The sequence below is a fragment of the Sus scrofa genome, chromosome 5, assembly GCF_054392235.1.
Source record: "Sus scrofa isolate SSC_HxYL_T2T_F1_AM1 chromosome 5, Sscrofa_HxYL_maternal_Yorkshire_Landrace_v2.0, whole genome shotgun sequence".
In the NCBI taxonomy this organism is placed as follows: domain Eukaryota; kingdom Metazoa; phylum Chordata; class Mammalia; order Artiodactyla; family Suidae; genus Sus; species Sus scrofa.
Genome location: NC_139387.1, coordinates 88,974,995 through 88,995,456, shown reverse-complemented (window position 1 = coordinate 88,995,456; position 20,462 = coordinate 88,974,995). Strand labels below are relative to the sequence as shown.

The 20,462-nt window shown below is 41.2% G+C and overlaps 1 protein-coding gene across 5 annotated transcripts in view; it reads left to right on the top strand.

Moving 5' to 3' along the window:
* The window catches only part of LOC110260784 (uncharacterized), a 566,816-nt gene that overhangs the window by 272,858 nt on the left and 273,496 nt on the right, over positions 1–20,462 (top strand). For 3 of the 5 annotated variants that reach the window (XR_014804181.1, XR_014804179.1, XM_084957371.1), the window contains one exon: positions 7,494–7,582. The exons of the other annotated variants lie outside the window; for them this stretch is intronic. The gene's annotated coding sequence lies outside the window, so the exon portion shown is untranslated. The remainder of the gene's footprint in view (positions 1–7,493; positions 7,583–20,462) is intronic. 5 annotated transcript variants of the gene reach the window in all.

Here is a 20,462-nt window from a genome sequence, read left to right as displayed (position 1 = left end):
TCCATCCTCTAATTTTCAAAGTATTTTAAGTATTTCACATAGATTGCAGAAAATTTGGAAAATATGGAAAACACAGAGGATGACAAAACTCACCAATAATCTTTCCACATAGACACAACCACTGTTGAACTTTTGGTGTATTTGGTTAAAAAAATTACTACCATGCTTTATAATCAGATTTATTAACTTAGCAATGGATGACACTTTCTCATTTTATCATATATTTCTGATGGTCCAATTGTATTCCATTTTATGGGTAGCTGTACTTGATCTAATTAAGCCTCTGATTGGATATTGAGGATCCCCCCCCCAAATTTTATAAACAAACATCTGATGAATTACTTTCTCACAAGATAGTCTTAATGGTGAACTTATAATATATAATTTATATACATTTCTGGGTTCTTAATTGGACTGTCAAATTGTCTTCCAAAAGGTGTTCTCAATTTACACTTCCCCCAGCAGGATATGAGAATGACTTCTCCTTGCAGCTTTGCCAACAATTAGTCATGATCAGTGAAAACACTGGCCAAGGGCTCTGGGCAGTGACAAAGTCCAGTGTGACAGCAGAACTCTGATATTGCTCTTTGATATTGCTGTGTTTATAAAACATCTGAAAATAGAACAAGAATGCAAACAGAGACATTGATCATTTGGGATCAGGCACATCCTCTGAGTATTGAATTGCCTAAACTTCCACCAGGAATTCTTAACCTGGTGTCTATGAACCTTGCCCCAGACTTTTATCTCACTTAATATGAGTGATTAACCAATATGTGTCTGCTCCAACTTGAACAAACCTATTTAAACCAGGGGTCATAGCTTCTCTGAGGAAACTTGAGAACAAATCAAGTGTTTATGAAAAAAGGAGGAGTGAAGGGAACTTGCCCATAGTAAGTGTATTTGCCATGTGGATCAACTTATTTCATCCTGAATGTACAGTGTGGGGTTTTTTAAGACCCATTTATCAATGAGGAAGCTGAAAACTCAGAGAGGGTCTGAAATTCCCCCCATGGTTATCAGGCTAATTAAGAACACACCTAGGAGCTGAACCATGGTTTTTTGGACTCTAAACCAGTGCTATTTCTGTCATAACCCAAAGGCCTTCCTCAAAAGGAAGAGCAAGGCTGGGACTAAACTTAAAGTGTAAAGAGAATGTTAGGTTAAAGGCATAATGCCTAGTATACAGTAGGGCCTGAATGCACTTGTGCTGAGGGAGTGAGTGATTAACCAATATTCCCTCCTTATCCTTTGGTTTCAAGTATCCTAAGCAGTAGCACACAGGTTGGGAAGGCTTTCCCTTCCATAGAATTTGGACCTGGACTTCACCCTTTAATTATGATCCATATTTTCTTCACTCCAGATTAGTCCAAGACAGCTGACAATAGTTTTGTGTGCCATGTCTGAGTGGGAGAAGCAGGCCAAGAGATGTTGTGGCTGAGTGATATAAACCTTCTATTTTTGGTAGGTAGCAAACTGGCGATTTCGTGTGGTTCAACTTAATAGTTCGAATCTAAAATGCTGACAGTTCTTTTTGTATGTGCGTGTAACTGAGGAACTACTCTTTTTTCTGAACTTTTAAAAACGTTTTACTGAAGCATAGTTGATTTACAATGTTGTGATCATTTCTTCCTTCCAAAAAAAAGTGATTTATTGATACATATATACACCTCCTTTCTTTTTCCGATTCTTCTCCCACATAGATTATCACAAAATACTGGGTATAGTTCCCTGTGCTACACAGCGGGTCCCTGTTGCCAGTCATTCCATGTACCACAGTGTGCATGTGCTGATCCCAAACTGCTCGTTTATTCCCCCACCCCTACCTGTCCCCTTTGGTAACCATAAGTTTGTTTTCAAAGTCTCTAAGTTTGTTTCCGTTCTGCAAATAAATTCACTACATGATCTAGCAAGCCCAATCCTGGGAAAAGAAAGAAAACTGTATTCAAAGAAAACTATAATACAAAAAGATACATGCATCCAATGTTCATAGCAGTGCTATTTACAGTTGCCAAGAAGTGGAAGCAACCTAAATGTCCATTGACAGAGGAATGGATAATAAGACATGGTAATACATACAATGGAATATTACTCAGCATAAAAAAGAATTAAATAATGCCATTTGAAACAACAGGGATGGACCTAGAGATTATCATACTAAATGAAGTTAGTGAGAGACAAACATCATATGATATCACTCATATGTGAAATCTAAAAAAAGGATATAGCTGACATTTCTTTTCATTTGAAGTGCTTATGAGAGCAACAGACCACTTCCTCTTCCTTTTCAAGATCTTGGGGAACCCTTCCCGGTTCTGAGGAGGAGGGGCAGGCCACATTTGCTTGCTCTGTGTGACAGCCTTTAACATTGGCCCATCTTCTGGCAGTTGGCTGCTTTGGACAAAGGTTGTGGGGAGGGGGATAGGAAAGACTTTGATGGGAGACATGGGGACACATCCAGAAGAGGCCCACCAGGTCAGCAGCAGCAGCATGGCTCCAGCACAGGGCCTGGCCTAAGGACCACAGCTCTAACTTGTAGGGTGGGAGGGGAGTGACGAGGGATGAGGCAGACAGAGAAGCAGGGAAAACAAGGCAGAGTCTGTGTATGACCTCAGAAATGATATGAATGTTTAGGTCCAAGAATAAACAACAATCTTGGGAGTTAGATCTTGGGTCCAAGGTGGGAGAAGGCCTAACATTAAGGGAATTTGATGTGAGATCTAAGCAAATCAGGGCTACTTCAACCTTTCCCAGAGACTGTGGCCAAGTTGAGCTATAGTGTGTCAAAAGGCTTAGCTATGTGCGGGGGTGTAAGGACCAGGTTGAGGGGAGCAGGCAGGCTGATCAAGGATTCAGGCACTCTGTATTCACAGGCTTTTAATGGTTTGCCTTGATTCATTTGCCCAATAAATAGTTATCAAGCTCATTTTCTGTTCCAAGCACTGTGCTGGTTGTTGAGACTAGAGTAGTGAATATGATAAATGCATTGTCTTCATGGAGATTCTATTCTAGTGGAGAATGGGGATAATAAAGAGGGAAAAGTAAACAGCTAAGATCAGTATAGCCAGTGACAGTGTTATGATGCAAATACCCAGGGTTATGGAATAGACAGGAAGGAGAGGAGGTCCATCCTAAGTAGGATCAGAGAGCCAAAGGGGGAAGATAACTGTCCTCAGGAAGAGCTGCAAAGGAGCAGGCCAGGCAGAGGAAGAAGCAGGTGCAAGGGCCTTGAGTGGGTCTGGGCTGCATGTTCTGGGCTCAGCAGAATGAATGGAGGCCAGTGTGGGCTAAGGAAGGCTAAGAGATGAGGCTGGAGAGAGATGATGGCCATGAGGCAAGATGGGCAGGAACTCGAGGGGCCCAGCCAGGAGTCTGGGCTGTGTTCTAAGCACCATGAAAGAACATTGGAGGCTTTTCAGTGGTGGGATGGCATGACCAGAATGGCACTTGAAAAATTTCACCCTGGCTGCTCTCTGGAAATTGGAGAAGGGCAACAGAGCATCCAGGTGAGATACTTCAAAACTTTTGGGGGAAATTAAAGCCAGTCCTCGACTCCTTGTGAGATCTGTCAGAAAAAGCACTTGGCAAAAGATCACACCAATCTTTACGAATATCTAAGATTCATATTGGGATGGAATCATGGACAGAACCTGATAAGAACTATCTGGGAATTCTTTTGTGAAGAGGTATATTTGTAAAGAAGATGGAGAAACATATGTTTGGAAAGGTGCCCCAAAAGTTCATGCATATTTTGATTAGATTAATTAAGCAAACATTTCATTCATTCATTCTTCCTTTATCAGCTGCCTATTCTGTGCCAGGAACTATGCTCTGTCCAGGAGTTCTGTGAAGAATAAATAGAGATCCCTACCCTCCCGAGGCTTGTGGTCTGCTCCAGGCAGCTTTCATAGTTACCAAGTTCTTTAAGAACTGAGCCACATGGAAACCTGGGGAGCAGTGATGAAATTTTACATAGAAAGAGCAGTGGATTCTTCCAGGGGGGGAGGAGGGCTTGATAAATATTTGTTGACAAACAAATGATATTGAGCAAATCATTAAACATCCTTGGTCCTGTTTCTTCCCTTGAACAGATGAGAAAATCTAGGCAGGGATCATAAACTCAGAGTGGCTTCCCTCAGTGTTGAAATCCTGTCACGCAGAAGTTGAATGGAAGGATTGGGGTGACATCAGCTGAGCGATCTTAACATCACTAAAATAGAGCACTCAGACATTTCAGGCCTCCTGGATGGTGCAAGGTGGTGTCTGATACACTCCCCATAAAGCCATCCTGCCAAAAAAGAAAAAAGAAAAACGGAGAATAGACTGGTTAAGCTTCCCGATCTACCCACCAGTTTTCAAGAAATAATAGGATGGAGGAGCATGTTAAATGCTTCCCAGCACACAAGAATACCACCAGCCAACTTGAATGTAGGCAGTTCTATAGGACAAATAAACTGGTTTCTTTTCTAACAAAAGAAAGACACAAAAATGTGCTAGGCTTTGGGTAAGAGGGCACTGTTAGATTAAAGGAAATTTACCATATTAATATCATATTATAAAAGGATGGAAATGTTATTGGATTTTGCTACAGAAAAAAAGTTCTCAGAATGGATAAAGATGTGGTACATATATGCAATGGAATATTTCTCAGCCATAATAGTGAATGAAATAATGCCATTTGCAGCAACATGTATGGGCCTAGAGTTTATCACAGTTCCTAGTCAGAACTAGTCTAGCTTTCCTTTTCCTTTTATATACATTAAATACTTAACAAAGATTTTAAAATTATATCTATCATTGTTTTGGGATGTTGAGTTTAATTTTCTGAAGTGTTCTCAGCATTGTACACTTTTTAGAGAACTCAATAAAAATCAAAAATCCCCTGCATCCTGCTGGTGTCCTGCCCTGTCGTGGTATGAAATTGAGCATGAAACAGGCCCAAGCTTGAGGAGGGGGTGGTAGAGGCTGCTTTACAGTGAGCAGTCCCCAGTGTTATGCATATACTCAAGGAGAATAAACACAATTTGATAGATCAGTGTTGCCTACGGCTGCCTCCACTTTAGAATCATTAAAGAGACTTTAAAAACACTAATGCTGGAGTTCCTATTGTGGTGCAGCGGAAATGAATCCGACTAGGAACCATGACGTTGAAGGTTTGATTACTGGCCTTGCTCAGTGGGTTAAGTATCCACATTGCCGTGAGCTGTGGTGTAGGTCACAGATGCGGCTCAGATGGATCTGGTGTTGCTGTGGCTGTGGTGTAGGCCAGCAGCTGTGCTCCAGTTTGACCTCTAGACTGGGAACCCGCATATGTCTCGGGTGTGGCCCTAAAACAAACAAACAAACAAAAAATACTAATGCTGAGCCTCCATCCCAAACCAGTTGAGCTAGACTCTCCAGTGGTGGGCCTCAGGGAATAGTTTTTTTAAAAAATGCTCCCTCTGTGATTCTAATGTGCAGTCAAGGTGAAGAACCACTGGTCTGTGGACCATTAGGTACTGAGTTGGTGCTCTCAAAATGCTGACATAAGATGAATCTGTAACTAGTTACCTGGCCTGCTGGGTTTCAGTCATTTGATAAAGCCTTTTGTGGAAATGAATTTAGATGCAACCTTTTCTCCCTCCCGCCCAGGAGATCCAACTTCCAGAGGCTATAAACTTATTTCTCTAGCCTCTGCTAGAGCAGGCATACTTATACCCAAGAGAGCACTGTGGTGGCTGTTAGCAAGAGCCTGGAAAGATAAGAACAGTTTCAAAAATGTTTTTGGGGCATCACAAAAACCCCATTGTAACACAACAGTCTTTGGAATAACATTAAAGAAAAGTGAATTATGTCCATTTATCAAAGGGAAAATGAAAGCCCCTTGGACACATATTTTATTTTGAAGCTGAAGCCTTTAATCAAATTGACAATAAAAGATAGGGTCCTTCTGTGAACTGGAGGAATGATAAGCAGCCCTTTGCAATCCCAATACGTGGCAGCTGGTATTTAACTCTATGTCTCACCTCTGATGTGTTGAGAATGGCCAGATTTTCACTAAGACAGTTATGGAGAGACAGACGGAGTCCTTCCACTGATTCAGTTAACTGAATGTGAAGAGTAAACAACTCCTTCCTTCCCTCATCTCGGCGTCTTGAAATTTAGACAGAAAATTCACAGGACAATCACTTCAGTCTTATCAAAAATAAATAAATAATACATAAATAAATAAATAAATAATTGGGAGTTCCCATCGTGGCTCAACAGTTAATGAACCCGACTAGCATCCATGGGGACTTGAGTTTGATCCCTGGCCTTTCTCAGTGGGTTAAGGATCCGGCAAATGCCATGAGCTGTGGTATAGGTTGCAGACGCAGCTCGGATCTCACGTTGCTGTGGCTGTGGTGTCGGCTGGCAGCTACAGCTCCGATTAGATCCCTAGCCTCCTAGGAACCTCCACATGCCCGGGTGTGGCCCTCAAAAGACAAAAAAAAAAAAAAAAAAAAAAAAAATTTCTCTAAACTTTCATTGCAGATAACTCTTCCATGGAAATGATAGGCTAAGTGATCCTGAGCCCTAACTCTGTGTGTGTGTGTGTGTGTGTGTGTGTGTGTGTGTGTGTGTGTGTGTGTGTATTGGGGGTAGATGGGGGGGTCTTTCTTTTGTCAAAGCCCCCCAGAGTGAGTAATGGAGGGTTAGGGTTGCCAGATTTAGCAAATAAAAATGCACAATGCCCAGTTAAATTTGAGTTCAAATAAATATATGCAAATATTGCTTGGCATATACTTATACTTAAAACTTATTAATTTGAAATGCAAATTAAACTGTGTATCTAGCGTGGCATTTTATCCTGCACTCTTACAGGGAAGAAAAGAGGGGTCTTCTTAGCTAAACAGAATCTCAGTATCTTATTTCAGGATGCTCAGGATGCAGGTAGTCTAGGAGGTGCAGGTAGTGAGTGAATGTCCAAGTATATGGCTCAGGAAGGGGATATTGGCAGGCAGTATAAGGAAGTCAGTGTATCAGTGAGAATTGCTGCATAACAAATCACTCTAAAATTATGCCGCTTAAAATATTTATAATTGCTCATGTAGGTTGGCTATAAGTTTTCCATCTGAGCTGTAATTTTTCATCTGGGCTGTTCTTGGGTAAGCAGCTCTGTCTCTAAGTGAGGGTTAGAGCTCTGTCTCTAAGCTAGGTTAGGGCAGCTCAGCTTCAGGCTACTGCAAGTGGGGAGACTCTCTCAATGCTCCACCCTCAGAGATACCCATGGGATAACTTCTGGTGATAACAAAGCCAGGAGAGGGTAAATGGAAACATGAGAGTCCTCTTAAGGCCTAACTTTGGAACTAGCACACTGTTATTTCTGCCTACATGCCATTGACCAAAGCAAGCCATAGGGCCAAACTCAATGTCCAAAGGTATGGAAGTACATTACACCCAGGAAGAAATCATAGCAAGGTTGTGAATGCAGGAGGAGTGAAGAATGGGGCTAACAATTCTATCCACTACAGGCAGGCACAAGGAAACTGAGATTCGAAGAAGGAAGTGAAGCCCCTGGTATCTCAAACACATAAGGAGGAGGAAGAGGAGACGGCAGAAGGTCAGTTATTGCAGAGCTGGGCTGTAAGAGTCAGAGGAGCCCAGACGCATGGCCTGTTTTATTCTAATTTGAGCCCTTGACTTCAACACTTCCATGTTTGCCTGGAAAAATTCTCATAAACAGAGGTGGGGATTTGATGGCTGTGAAAGTTAGAGGATAGGAGTATGGTTTAAAGTTCTCTTAAATTTTATCCATGACTTGCACGTATTCCTTGCCATCTTGCCTACCATTAATCACACCTTTGGTTGAAGAGGCAAGACATTAAGGCCACTATAAAATGTAGTTTTGTTTTTATTTTTTATTTTTGACAATGTCCACAACATTTGGAAGTTCCTGGGCCAGGAATTGAACCCACACCATAGTACCGACCCAAGCTGCTGCAGGGACAACATTGGATCCTTAACCCACTGAGCCACAAGGGAATTCCAAAGTCACAATTTTAATTTGCTTCTATCAGTACTAATTTATAATTAGTACTTTTTCCATTCAAGTAGGAGAAACCCAACTTTTTAAAAATGATTCTTGTTTTTTCCATTATAGACAGTTTATAGTGTTCTATCAATTTTCCACTGTACACCAAGGTGAACTGGTCACACATACATATATACATTCCTTTTCTCACGTTATCCTCCATCATGGTCCATCATAAGTGACTAGATGTAGTTCCCAGTGCCAAATAATATCTCATTGCTTATCCATTCCAAAGGCAATAGTTTCCATCTATTAACCCTAAGCTCCCAGTCTATCCCACTCCCTCTCCCTCCCCCTTGGCAACAACAAGTCTGTTCTCCAAGTCCATGATGGAGAAACCCAACTTATACTGGCTCAAGTTAAAAGAATGAAGTTACTAACATAACTAAAACGTATGGGGAGACTAGCTTCAGGCAGGGTTGGATCCAGTGCTTGAATGATATCAACAGGAATTTGTGTTTCTCCATCCCTAGGCTCCATACTGGCATCATTCTAAGGCAAGGGCTAATTCATGATGCCACGTGAAAACTTCAAATTTACTCTATCAACTTGGCAACCCAGCAGAAAGAGCATGCCTCTTTCTCTTTGGTTCAGTGAAAATCAGGGAACTGAATTTTAGGCCTAATGTGGGTCCAGTGCTCATCTCTGAACCAATCACTATGACCAGGATATGATTTTCCAGACCTGGATGTCAAAACACGGGTCATGAAGTTTGATCAGCACCACTTAAGTCATGCGGACTAAGAGTGGGGGAAGAGTGGGAAAATTGAGGTGTGGTGGAAGATGGGAAATACATTGGGCAGGCAACAAAGCAGCAGATGTCTGTGTCCACTGGCTCCCCATTTTCCTTAGAGGAGAAAATCCTATATCATCTCTCCCTAAATCTCATTACCTCATCTCCTACCTCTGACCCCCATTTCATTCCACTTAGCTGTCCTGGCCACCTGTCTTAAGAACTCTGTGCCACCTGTTTGGTCACTCTCTCCCTGAGACCTACCCTAAAGCCTTTATTTTAATAGCAATTTGGCCCCCATCACTTTTGATTTCTTTTATTCTGATTTATTATTTTTTCATTGTTATAGTACTTATCAATCATACTATATAATTTAACTTATTTATCATGTTTATTGTTTATTCTGTCACCACCTTCATTTCCCCAACTCTCTTTATGTCCCAACAGAATGTCAGCTGCATAAGGGCAAAGATCTTTGTATCATTCACTGAAATACCTTAAATGCCAAAAATAGTGTCAGGTATATAATAGGTGCTCAATGAATATGTATGGATTGAATGAATGAATGAATACATGAGCCTAATACAGTTCCTGAGAGGTGCTCATTAACAGGTTAATTTGATAGAAGAGGGATTTGCCAGGGTTGCAAGTCCAGCTACCCACTTATGTACCCATGACAGAAACATCAGTGTTTCCTCGTGAATCTGGACAAGACACACCAGTCAGACACTATCAATCAATGGGAGGTATCTGGAGGTTAGAAACGTACGAGATGGAACTGGGGATATCAGCCCAGGTATGATACAAAGGCAGAATACTGGATGCCTTGTCTGTTGATGTGGGTGGCGTCTGTGGGCTGGAGTCTAAGGAGGTAAATGGCACCAAGGTGGAGGTGATGGACATTGAGAGAGAGAGAGAGAGAGAGAGCTGCTGGGTCTACAGCAAGATTATGTCTTAACATCTTATATCTTGTCTTGGAAGGAGCTGCCTTAGTTACCTAATCCAAAATCAAAGGGTGGATCCTGGGCTCACAGCATGTATATAATCAAGAGGCGGCTTAACTTGTGTTTGGTGTGGTCCAGCTGTCCAAGCCTCTTCCTTATGGACAGAGCACCTGTCAAAGTCACTATCTAGTCACCAGTGTCAGGGAATGGAACTCCAGCTGTGGGCCTGAAGCTCTTATTCCACTTACCTGAGCCATGGCTATGCATTTTTCTCAGGTGTGAGCAGCGTTGACTGGGCCCACTGCCACCGACCAATTTCCTTTTGGCTTTCTAAGGAATAAATATCCACTACTTCCAAATATTTAGGCTGATGGTATTGAGAAATGCAGTGGAGAGGTGGCAAGAGAGCTGAGATAAGCAGGGGGTGAGGGTGTGTGCCAGGCATTTGGAAGAGGGGGCCTTCAGAAGGCCCTGCTTGAAAGGTTACTTCCTAGAACTTTTCTGAGAGCTGCACTTGACCTTAAAGAATAGCAAAAATGTAGGCAGCTCAGGGAGAAAGCAGAAAGGGCAGTCCCCCAGTTTCACTGGGGATCTTCAGGAGAGCTTAGATCCTCGGCAGCATCCTTCTTTGCCAGTGACCTCATGTGTTTACCTAACTGTCCAGTGGAAGGCTCACCCTGACATTTCAGCACTAGGCAGTCTCTGGATTTAGGCACCAACTCAGGAGAAAGAGAAAGCTGCTCAATAGGACTGCAGGAAGCCTCTTCAGGAAACTTGTACTCTTTAGGATTTTTTATTTTTATTTTTTTATCTTTCTTTTTTTCTTCCTTTCCTCACAAGGTTCTGGGCTCCAAGGTCTCATCCTCTCATTTATAACTATGCCTGAGCTGACTGTGTTGAAATTGGCAATGGGCAGTCCCTGCCCTCAGGGAAAGGGCAAAGAAGCCTGGGAGTGGTGCTTGGGATGGGGAGGGGGGAAAGACACAGGAAAAAGGCAAAGGATGGTTTGTGTCAAGACAGTACTGCTATGAAAGGAGGGAGGTAGGAAAAGGTAATTTAAGGGAAGTACTGCTTCTTTGCATATGTGAAGGAATTTCTGCAAAAATTTTTTTCAAAAATGTTTAGCAGTTGTTAGCCTTGCAGAGCTGGACAGGACATCTAGAAAGGGACAACCAGGCGAGGGAGACTTCTGCCTTTCATTTTATTACTCATCGAGCAGTCTGGTTAGGTTATCTTGTGTATCTGCTAGTTTTATAATCAAACATTTTTTAGAAAAGACTAATTTAATTAAAATAAATGAAATCATAGGGGCATTGTCCACTCTATCTTTATTTTCTATGATCCAGGAAAAAAAGAGCTTTATTTACCAGCTGTGTAGACTTGGGCAATTTATTTAACTGTTTGGTGGCCCAGTACCTCATCTGGAAAATAGGGTTAATAATAATGCCTGCATCACAGAGAGGCTAAGAGGGTTCAGTACTAGAAGGTATGTAAAGTGCTGAGCCCTGGGTTTCACAAGCTGTCAATCATCATAGCTATCACTGATCTTATTCATAATTCAGCTAGGCTATTTTGTCCTAAAGACAGTACCTAATGGTCGTGGCAACTTACCATAGTATCTGGGGCTACGATGGACCATGCCAGTGACAGTGCTGATAATGATGATGATGGGGGATAGATGGTTCCTGAACTTCCAGCACATCAAGTTGGGGAGGAAGCAGCTGTTTGGAACTGGAGCCATAGGAACTGGCAGAAGGCAAGGTTGATGAGGTCACAAACACACCTGCCATCATCTTGGTAAAATAAATTGTCTGCCTTTTGTCGTGTCCTGAATATCTCTGAGGTAGACCGGAGAGGAATAGAAATTGAGGTCAGGCCCAATTGGTAAACAAAAAAAAAGTCTTCTTCTTCTTTTTTTTTTTTTTTTTTTTTTGTCTCTTTTAGGGCCGCACCCATGGCATATGGAGGTTCCCAGGCTAGGGGTCTGATTAGAGCTGTGGCCACTGGCCTACACCACAGCCACAGCAATGCACAATCCGAGTTGTATCTGTGACCTACATCCCAGCTCAGGGCAACGCTGGATCCTTAACCCACTGAATGAGGCCAGGGATAGAACCCGCATCCTCGTGGATTCTAGTTGGGTTCATTAACTGCTGAGCCAAGACAGCAACTCCAAGAAGTCTTCTGTAATGTGGTGAAAAGGTACTCTTCTTTGCCATCTTCTACCAGCACTCCTTCGAATTATTTACCTTCCTCTGATGATGTTCAGGGCTGGAAGGATCTTAGCCATATCTAGAATCATAGAATCGTTGACTCATAAAGGTCTTAAAGGGACCATACAGATAAATTTGAAAGTCTCAAGTAGCACTGTTTTTAATGGAATGATGGTCAACAGGGCTGTGCTGTATAGCATAGGGAAATCTACTCAGTGGTCTGTGATAACCTCTGTGGGAATGGATGAGAATGGCTGAATCCCTTCACTGTACAGCAGAAATTAACACAACATTGTAACTCAACTATAGTTCAATAAAATTAAATAAAAAAGAAAGCCTCAAGCATCAAGTAAAAGAAAACATGATTCAAACTAATTATGCAACGAGGCCATGTATTTATCTCATGTAATAAGTTTGGCAGGAAGATGATGGACTCCAGGTTTGGTTGATCCAGTAGCTCAGTCATAAAGTTCAGGTTCATTCTCCTTCTCTCTCTGCTCTACTACTGTTATTGTATGAGTAGTGTTCTTGGACTGCTTTCTTCATGTGGTCATAAGGCACTGTCTGTGGCAGGTGGGGCATCATGCTTTCTTGTTTCCAACCAATGAGAAGGAGTAGGTGAGGGAGAAAGGGGGAGAGAGTGAAACACTCTCCTCTAGTCATGAAAGAGAAGTCCACCTCTGCAGTCAGATTGAACCAATTCAAGATATATGTGCTCACTCTTAGACCTGTAATGGTGGCCAGGCAAATGGCACGTGCTGTAGGAATTTTAAACCAACCATTAGGAAGGGGGAAGAAATGATTAGCTTAGACCACCTTTTTCAATATTGGCTCCATTGACATTCGGGGATAATTATTGCAAGGGATGTCCTGTGCATTGCAGAATGTTTATCAGCATCCCTCATTTCTACCCACACAGTGCCAAGAACAAGGAGCAGTGTGGATAGAGATGAGGCTGGGAGGAGGACAGGAATGAGATGAGGCAGGATCTTATAGAACATGTTAAGTATCTCAGTTTTTATCCTTAAAGCACCAGGAAGCTACCAGAGGGTTTTAAGTAGAGGTTGATTCTAGCTGGGTTCTGCAGAAAAAAAGGGAGGGGAAAAAGGGGAAAGAGTGGGACCGGTTATTGAAGTTGAGCAGATGATAAATTATGGCCATTTCAGCTAGGGTGTTGGAGGTGGAAGCAGAAGGAAATGGATATATGTGAGGGTTATTCAGGGGCTAAACTAGGTAGAACCTGGTGCTGGAGTGGATACGGGGTGAGGGAAGGAAGATGCTAGGATGGCTCATAGCTTTCTGGTTTGCCCACTTCAGTTGATGATATTACCTCTCATGAGGAGTGGAACAGTGGAGAAGGATCAGATTGTAGAGGGAACATAAGGTTCCACTGTGTTGAATTCGAGGCTTGTGTGAGGTTTCCAAGTTGAGATGGCAAGTGTGCAGAAAGATGCACAAGCATGGTGCTCAGGGGAGAATACTGGGTTGGAGTTAATAACTGGAGCCATGGATGAGATGAGAACTCCCCTTGAGGGACTCTGACACTTACAGGTGGGATAAAGGTCCCTGAGTCAGGGTAGGAGGGACTCCAGGGCAGACCTGTGTTCCTTAACCCACGGGAGGATGTTCTGAGAGGGAGGGCTTGATCAGCAGAGGCATATGCTGTTGAGAGAAGATGGCAGATGAGGGCCCAAATATTGTCCTTTGGATTTAGTGCTATGGAGGCCATTGATGGCCCCAGCAAGACCCATTTTGGAAGTGGTTCTGGAGCTATCTCTGTGACTTGCAAACACAGAGATAGAATGAGTAGAGTGGTGAAGACAGGATTTGAACCCCAGTGGCCTGGCTTCCAGTCTTTACTCTGATTGTTATTGTACACAGCTTGTTTAGGACCTGGATGTAACTCAGCAAGAAAAAAGTCTCTCAGAGGAAGAAAGCACATATCTGCATCAAGCACAAGAAGCAGATTGTGTCTGGGATTAAATGAAGTGTCTCTGGTTTCAAGAGAGACGTTTGACCTCCAAGCTATTGCAGGCTGCATCCAATTGAAAAAGCTGAAGGTGGCACAGAAACTCAGGGCATCAGGGGCTTAGAAATCATTTCATCCCCTCTCTTTAATATTTTCAACTCAGTGGTTAGTCTATGACATCATCTAGTAATTGACATAATGTATAATTTTGGTCTGTTGCAGATTCTGAGTGTGCCATGAATGTCCATAACTCCAAACTTTGGTTTGCACATGTCTCCCTGCCTGGAATGTTCTATCTTTCCTTTGTGTCTGTCTTCTACTCTGGTGGATCTCAAGCTGCTGAGGGCTGGAGAATCACCTGGGGAGTTTGTCAAGCTGCCATTTCCCTGGACCCATCTTGGGATTCTGACTCAGTCTGGAGTGGCACCCAGGAGTTGGCCAGGAGACAAGTGGCCCAGATGATTCTGATGCTGGAAAGTCAGGCACCACTCTTGGAAAGTCAGGTACTCCACACTCTTTCATTCAGACTTTCTGGAGAAGTTTTGAGTTGAAGAGGTGGGTGCTAGTTTTATACCTTTGGCTCCATTTCCTGGTCTGTAAATAGGGTTAATCATAGAGACACTTCTCTCCTGAGGTTGCCTGCAGCTCAGAAAAGCTTGGAGAAGGCAGCTTGTTAGCTGTGATGTCAGCATCAATAATTATTTTGTATTAACACACAAGCCCCTCCTGTATAACATTTCAAGAGCTCTGGAGCAGGAACACAGCTTATTTTCCACCATATCCCCTGACCCAGTTCAGAGCCTAGCGTGTAACAGCAGGCTTCATTTTTGTTGATAAGGACCCAATATTTTTAAGCTTTTGAATGCAAATGAGTCATCACCCAAGATGGTGATTGGCTGACACTAGTTCTCTTTGGTCGGATACTGAATAATGAAGAGGAAAAACTGGTTATTAATGCAGAGAAGCTAGGAAAAGGCAGTGAATAGCGGCACAAAAATAGCCTCAATAATTATAAGTCTCACAAAGCCTGTTGCAATGTACTTTATGAGTCAAAAATGAAGTGTGTGTGACATGAAATGAATCATGGAATGAATGGTGAATAAGAGAAGGAATCTTATTTATTCAATGTGTTTTGTCGAAAGTAATAGGTTTTTTTTATCAAATATAAAATATGTGTCTAGCACATATGTACCTACTATGTATCATATATGGAAAATAACATATGTATCTAACATAAAATAGATACAATCCTTGTAAAAATAATGTAGTAATTCAGTATTAAGTTGGTTCTCACTTTGATAATTAAAAAAATGGTGCAAGACACTTAGGTAAGCTTTTATGTGTCAGCCCTTTGTTCTTTGGGAATATGTGGCTAGCATCTTTGTTTCACTTTAGAATTGGATGGATAGAAATAAGAAGACTGTATTTTCTATTTATCCTCTTCCAAAGAAATCTCTCAGTATTACACTAATACTAATGCTATTCTCAGAGCTACTTGTCTTTTTTTGTTTTTTTGGTTTTGTTTTGTTTTTTTTTTTTTTTTTTTTTTTTTTTTTTGGTCTTTTTAGGGCCACAGTGGTGGCATAGAGATGTTCCCAGATTATGGGTCAAATCAAAGCTGTAGCTGCTGGCCTACACCACAGCCACAGCAACACCAGATCCGAGCTACGTCTGTGACCTAACACCATAGCTCATGGTAACACCGGATTCTTAACCCACTGAGCAAGGCCAGGGATTGAACCTGCGTCCTCATGGATTCTAGTCAGATTTGTTTCCACTGAGCCACGACAGGAACTCCAGAGCTACTTGTCTTATACAAAAAAAAAAGTTCCTCATTTTTCGTACTCGTGTTATCTGTAATTATTTCTGGTATTTTTAATTGAAGCATAGTTAAATTTACAATGTCGTGCTAGTCCCAAGTGCATAGCAAAGCCACTCAGCCATTCACATATACATATACATTCTTTTTGAGATTCCTCCGACTACAGATTGTTACAAGATACTGAGTACAGCTCCCTGCACTACATAGCAGGCCCTTGATGTTTACCTATTTTGTGTATAGCAGTGCGTATATGTTAATCCCCAGCCCCTAATTCATCTCTGCACCACCCCTACCCCTACTATCCCCTTTGGTAACCATAAGTTTATTTTCTATGTCTGTGAGTCTATTTCTGTTTTTTCAGTAAATTCATTTGTATCATTTTTTAGATTCCACAAGTAAGTGATATCATATGTTATTTGTCTTTCTCTGTCTGAATTACTTTACTTAGTTATGAAAATCTCTAGGTCCATCCCTGTTGCTACAAATGACATTTTGTTCTTTGTTATGGCTGAGTGGTATTCTATTGTGTACACACCACATCTTCTTTATCTATTCCTCTGCTGACAGACATTTAGGTTGCTTCCATGTCTTGGCTGCTGTAAATAGTGCTGCTATGAACATTGGGGTGCATGTATTTCAGTGTGCTCATTAGGAGAGGGAATGGAAGGTATTTTCTCTGGTCCATTGATACCTTGCCTCCAGAACAAAATTGAGGCAGATATGCTCAGTTTACCATCTCTACTGATTTGCTATGTTAGGTTGTAAGTATTGGGTTAGAATAAATAAATCCTTTCTTCCACTGCTAAGTTCGAAACAATGGAGAGAGCCACATAGGAGGCAGACTAGAGAAGATCCAAATTTCTCCTCCATGACTGATAAACTGAGACTGTGGTTCTAAACCATGACTAAGTGGGCCTGATCCAATTTCTCTTATGAATTAGGTAGCCAAGACTGCTGGTGCTCTAATACACAATTCATCATTCTTTAGTCATAGAATTCCTAAGCTTCCTGGCTAGGAATTTGCTGAAACTTTAATTTGATTGGGCTGTGAAAACTGTCTCTGTTCTGGTTCTGATTAGATGTGATTCCATGCCCAGTAGTGGCCCACATCCCGCATTAACCTATGTAGTTTAGTTTGTTCATTTATTTGTGTATTTATTAATCCAGTTAATAAATATTTATTGAATCCTACTAAATGCCAGGCACTGTTGTATATACTGAGGGTATAGCATTGAGCAAAACAGTTTGATTCCCGCCCTTAGAGTCTATATTCTAATGAGGAGAGTCAGGTAATAAAGAAATAAATGAGTGATAACTGCAAGAGAGAAAAATTAAGCAAGGAAGGGAGATACAGAATGCCAGGGAAAGGGGAGTTGCTTAGACTGGGAAACTAGAGATAGAGTTTTGAGAGTGCCTTGGAGAAGGTAAGTGAACTGTGCAAATAGCTGTAAAAGTGAGAATAACACATGCAAAAGCCCAGTGTTGGGAGCATGTGTGTCAGGCTTGAGAAGCATCAAGGAAGCCAGTGTGGCTGGAGCAGAGTGAGTGCGGCAGAGGATACTGGGACAGAGAGGATGGTGGGGAAGTGAGGATGGAGAGATCTTTTAGGGCCTCAAAGCCCATTGTGAGGCCTTTGGATCTCCTTCTGAGTGAGAAAGGGCACCTCTGGAGGGCGATCAGCAGCCGAGTCACAATCTGCGAGTGGCATTTAGGCTCCCATGGGGAGCACAGGAAAACCGAATGCTTACCAAGAGGGGGTGGTTGAATAAATTATAGCACAGTCAAACCACGGATTAAGCCATTACAAAGATCGACTTAGAGCTTGCCACTTGATTTGGAGGGAACTCCATGAGGAAACTCTGAGTGAAAAGCCAAAATGCAAAAAAAGCATGCACAACATCCTATTTTTATAAGGGCTTTCACCACTTTCCATATGCAATATGAACATGTATTTATTGATATGATTATATATGCGTAGAGGAAATGATGGGAAGGCGTATACTAGATCATTCACAGGGGTTACATAGTTAAGGGGGGTAATGTATGCAAGGGCCGGAGAGAAGAGGAAGGGAGATGCAAAGTTAAAAAGATGCTTGCTCTTAAAAAAACCCCAGCATATCTGAATTGATCACATTTAAGTCTTTATGGAAAAAACCATATGTATGTGAGCATGTGGTCGTAGGTGTACACAGATAAGAAATTTTCATCAAAGTATAATTGATTTACAAAATTTGTTAGTTCCAGGAGTATAGCAAAGTGATTCAGTTATACATACATAAATTTTTTCATATTATTTTCCATTATAGGTTATTACCCAATATTGAATATAGTTCCTTGTGCTATAGTAGGATCTTGTTGCTTCTTTGTTTTATACATAGTAGTTTGTATCTATTAATCCCTTGCTCCTAATTTATTCTTCCCTTCCTCCCATTCTCCTTTGGTAAATTTGTTTTCTAAGTCTGTGAGTCTGTTTCTATTTTGTATATACATTCATTTATATTATTATTTTTATTTAATGGTTTTCATTTTTTTCCATTATAGCTGGTTTACAGTGTTCTGTCAATTTTCTACTGTACAGCAAGGTGACCCAGTCACACATACACGTGTACAGTCCTTTTTCTCACATTATCATGCTCCGTCATAAGTGACTAGATATAGTTCCCAGTGCTATACAGCAGGATCTTATTGCTTATCCATTCCAAAGGCAATAGTTTGCAACTATTAACCCCAAATTCCTAATCCATCACACTCAGTCTCCTTCCCCCTTGGCAACCACAACTCTGTTCTCCATGCCCATGATTTTCTTTTCTGTGGAAAGGTTCGTTTGTGCCATATATTAGATTCCAGATATAAGGGATGTCATATGGTATTTGTCTTTATCTTTCTGACTTACTTCACATAGTATGAGTGTCTCTAGTTCCATCCATGTTGCTGCAAATGGCATTATGTCGTTCTTTTTTATGGCTGAGTAGTATTCCATTGTGAACATATACCACATCTTATTAATCCAATCATCTGTCAATGGACGTTTGGGTCGTTTCCATGTCTTGGCTATTGTGAATAGTGCTTCAATGAACATACAGGGTGCATGTGTCTTTTTCAAGTAGAGTTTTGTCCAGATATATGCCCAAGAGTAGGATTGCTGGGTCATATGGTAGTTCTATGTATAGTTTTCTAAAGTACCTCCATACTGTTTTCCATAGTGGTTGTACCAATTTACAGTCCCACCAATGGTGCAGGAGGGTTCCCTTTTCTCCACACCCTCTCCAGCATTTGTTATTTGTGGGCTTATTAATGATGGCCATTCCGACTGGTGTGAGGTGGTATCTCATGGTAGTTTTGATTTTAATTTCTCTAATAATCTGTGATTTTGAGCATTTTTTTCATGTGCTTGTTGGCCATCTGTATATCTTGTTTGGAGAAATGTCTATTTAGGTCTTTTGCCCATTTTTCAATTGGGTTGTTGGCTTTTTTGCTGTTGAGTTGTATAAGTTGTTTGTATATTTTAGAGATTAGGCCCTTGTTAGTTGCATCATTTGAAACTATTTTCTCCCATTCTGTAAGTTGTCTTTTTGTTTTTCTTATGGTTTCCTTTGCTGTGCAAAAACTTGTCAGTTTGATTAGGTCCCATTGGTTTATTTTTGCTTTTATTTCTGTTGCCTTGGGAGCATTTGTATTATTTTTTAGATTCCACATATATGTGATTATATGATGTTTGTCTTTGTCTGGCTTATTCCACTTTAGTATGATAACTTCTAGGTTCATCCATGTAATATTCTTTTTTATGGCTAAGTAATATTCCATTATATAATTATAGTTATATATTATATATATATATATAATCACATCTTCTTAAACCAGTCATCTGTTGATGGGCACTCGTGCTATTTCCATGTCTTGGCTATTGTAAATAGTATTACTGTGAACATTGGGGTGCATGTATCTTTTTGAATTAGAGTTTTCATCTCTGGATATATGCCCACGAGTGGGATTGCTAGATCATATGATAGTTCTATTTTTAGTTTTTTAAGGAACCTCCATGCTGTTTCCCATAGTGGCTCCACCAATTTACATTCTTGCCATCAGTGTAGGAAGGTTAGAAGAAGTTTTAATGTAATATGACATTGATCCTAGAATACAAGCATGACTCTTCACTTTCACACAGGGAAACTGAAGCCCAGGGCACACAGCTATGTAGCAAGTGTGCAGGGGACATTATCAGAGGTCTAACTCTACAGCATGTAGGCCTTCTTTTTCCCCACATTATTCATCCCTATGCCTTATTTTATTTCCCTTCTCCTAAAAGGGAGTAACTTCCCTTAGCAAAAAATGGAAAGATCAACTGCCTACAGGATTTTCCACAAAGAGACAACACATTTCCTGAAAAATTCTGAAATCTGGACAAGCTCTCCACTTCAATCCCAAATTCAGTCCTGCAGGGACTGTAGCATTCATAAAAGATGCATCCACACCATTTAGAAGAATATCATTGGTGAGCTAAGTGCCATGCCACGGGGAATGAAAGAAGTTAAACTGGAAATTCTTCACCTTGGAAAAAACATACTGCCCATTTGGAAGGAAAACCAAAAGAAAGAAAGCCCTATTATGAAAAACACAATAAAACATAACAAAACAGAAAATGACAAGTGTTGGTGAGAATGTGCAGAAGTAGAAACACTTGTGCCCTCCCTGCTGGGGGGAATGTAAAATGGTGCAGCTCCTATGGAA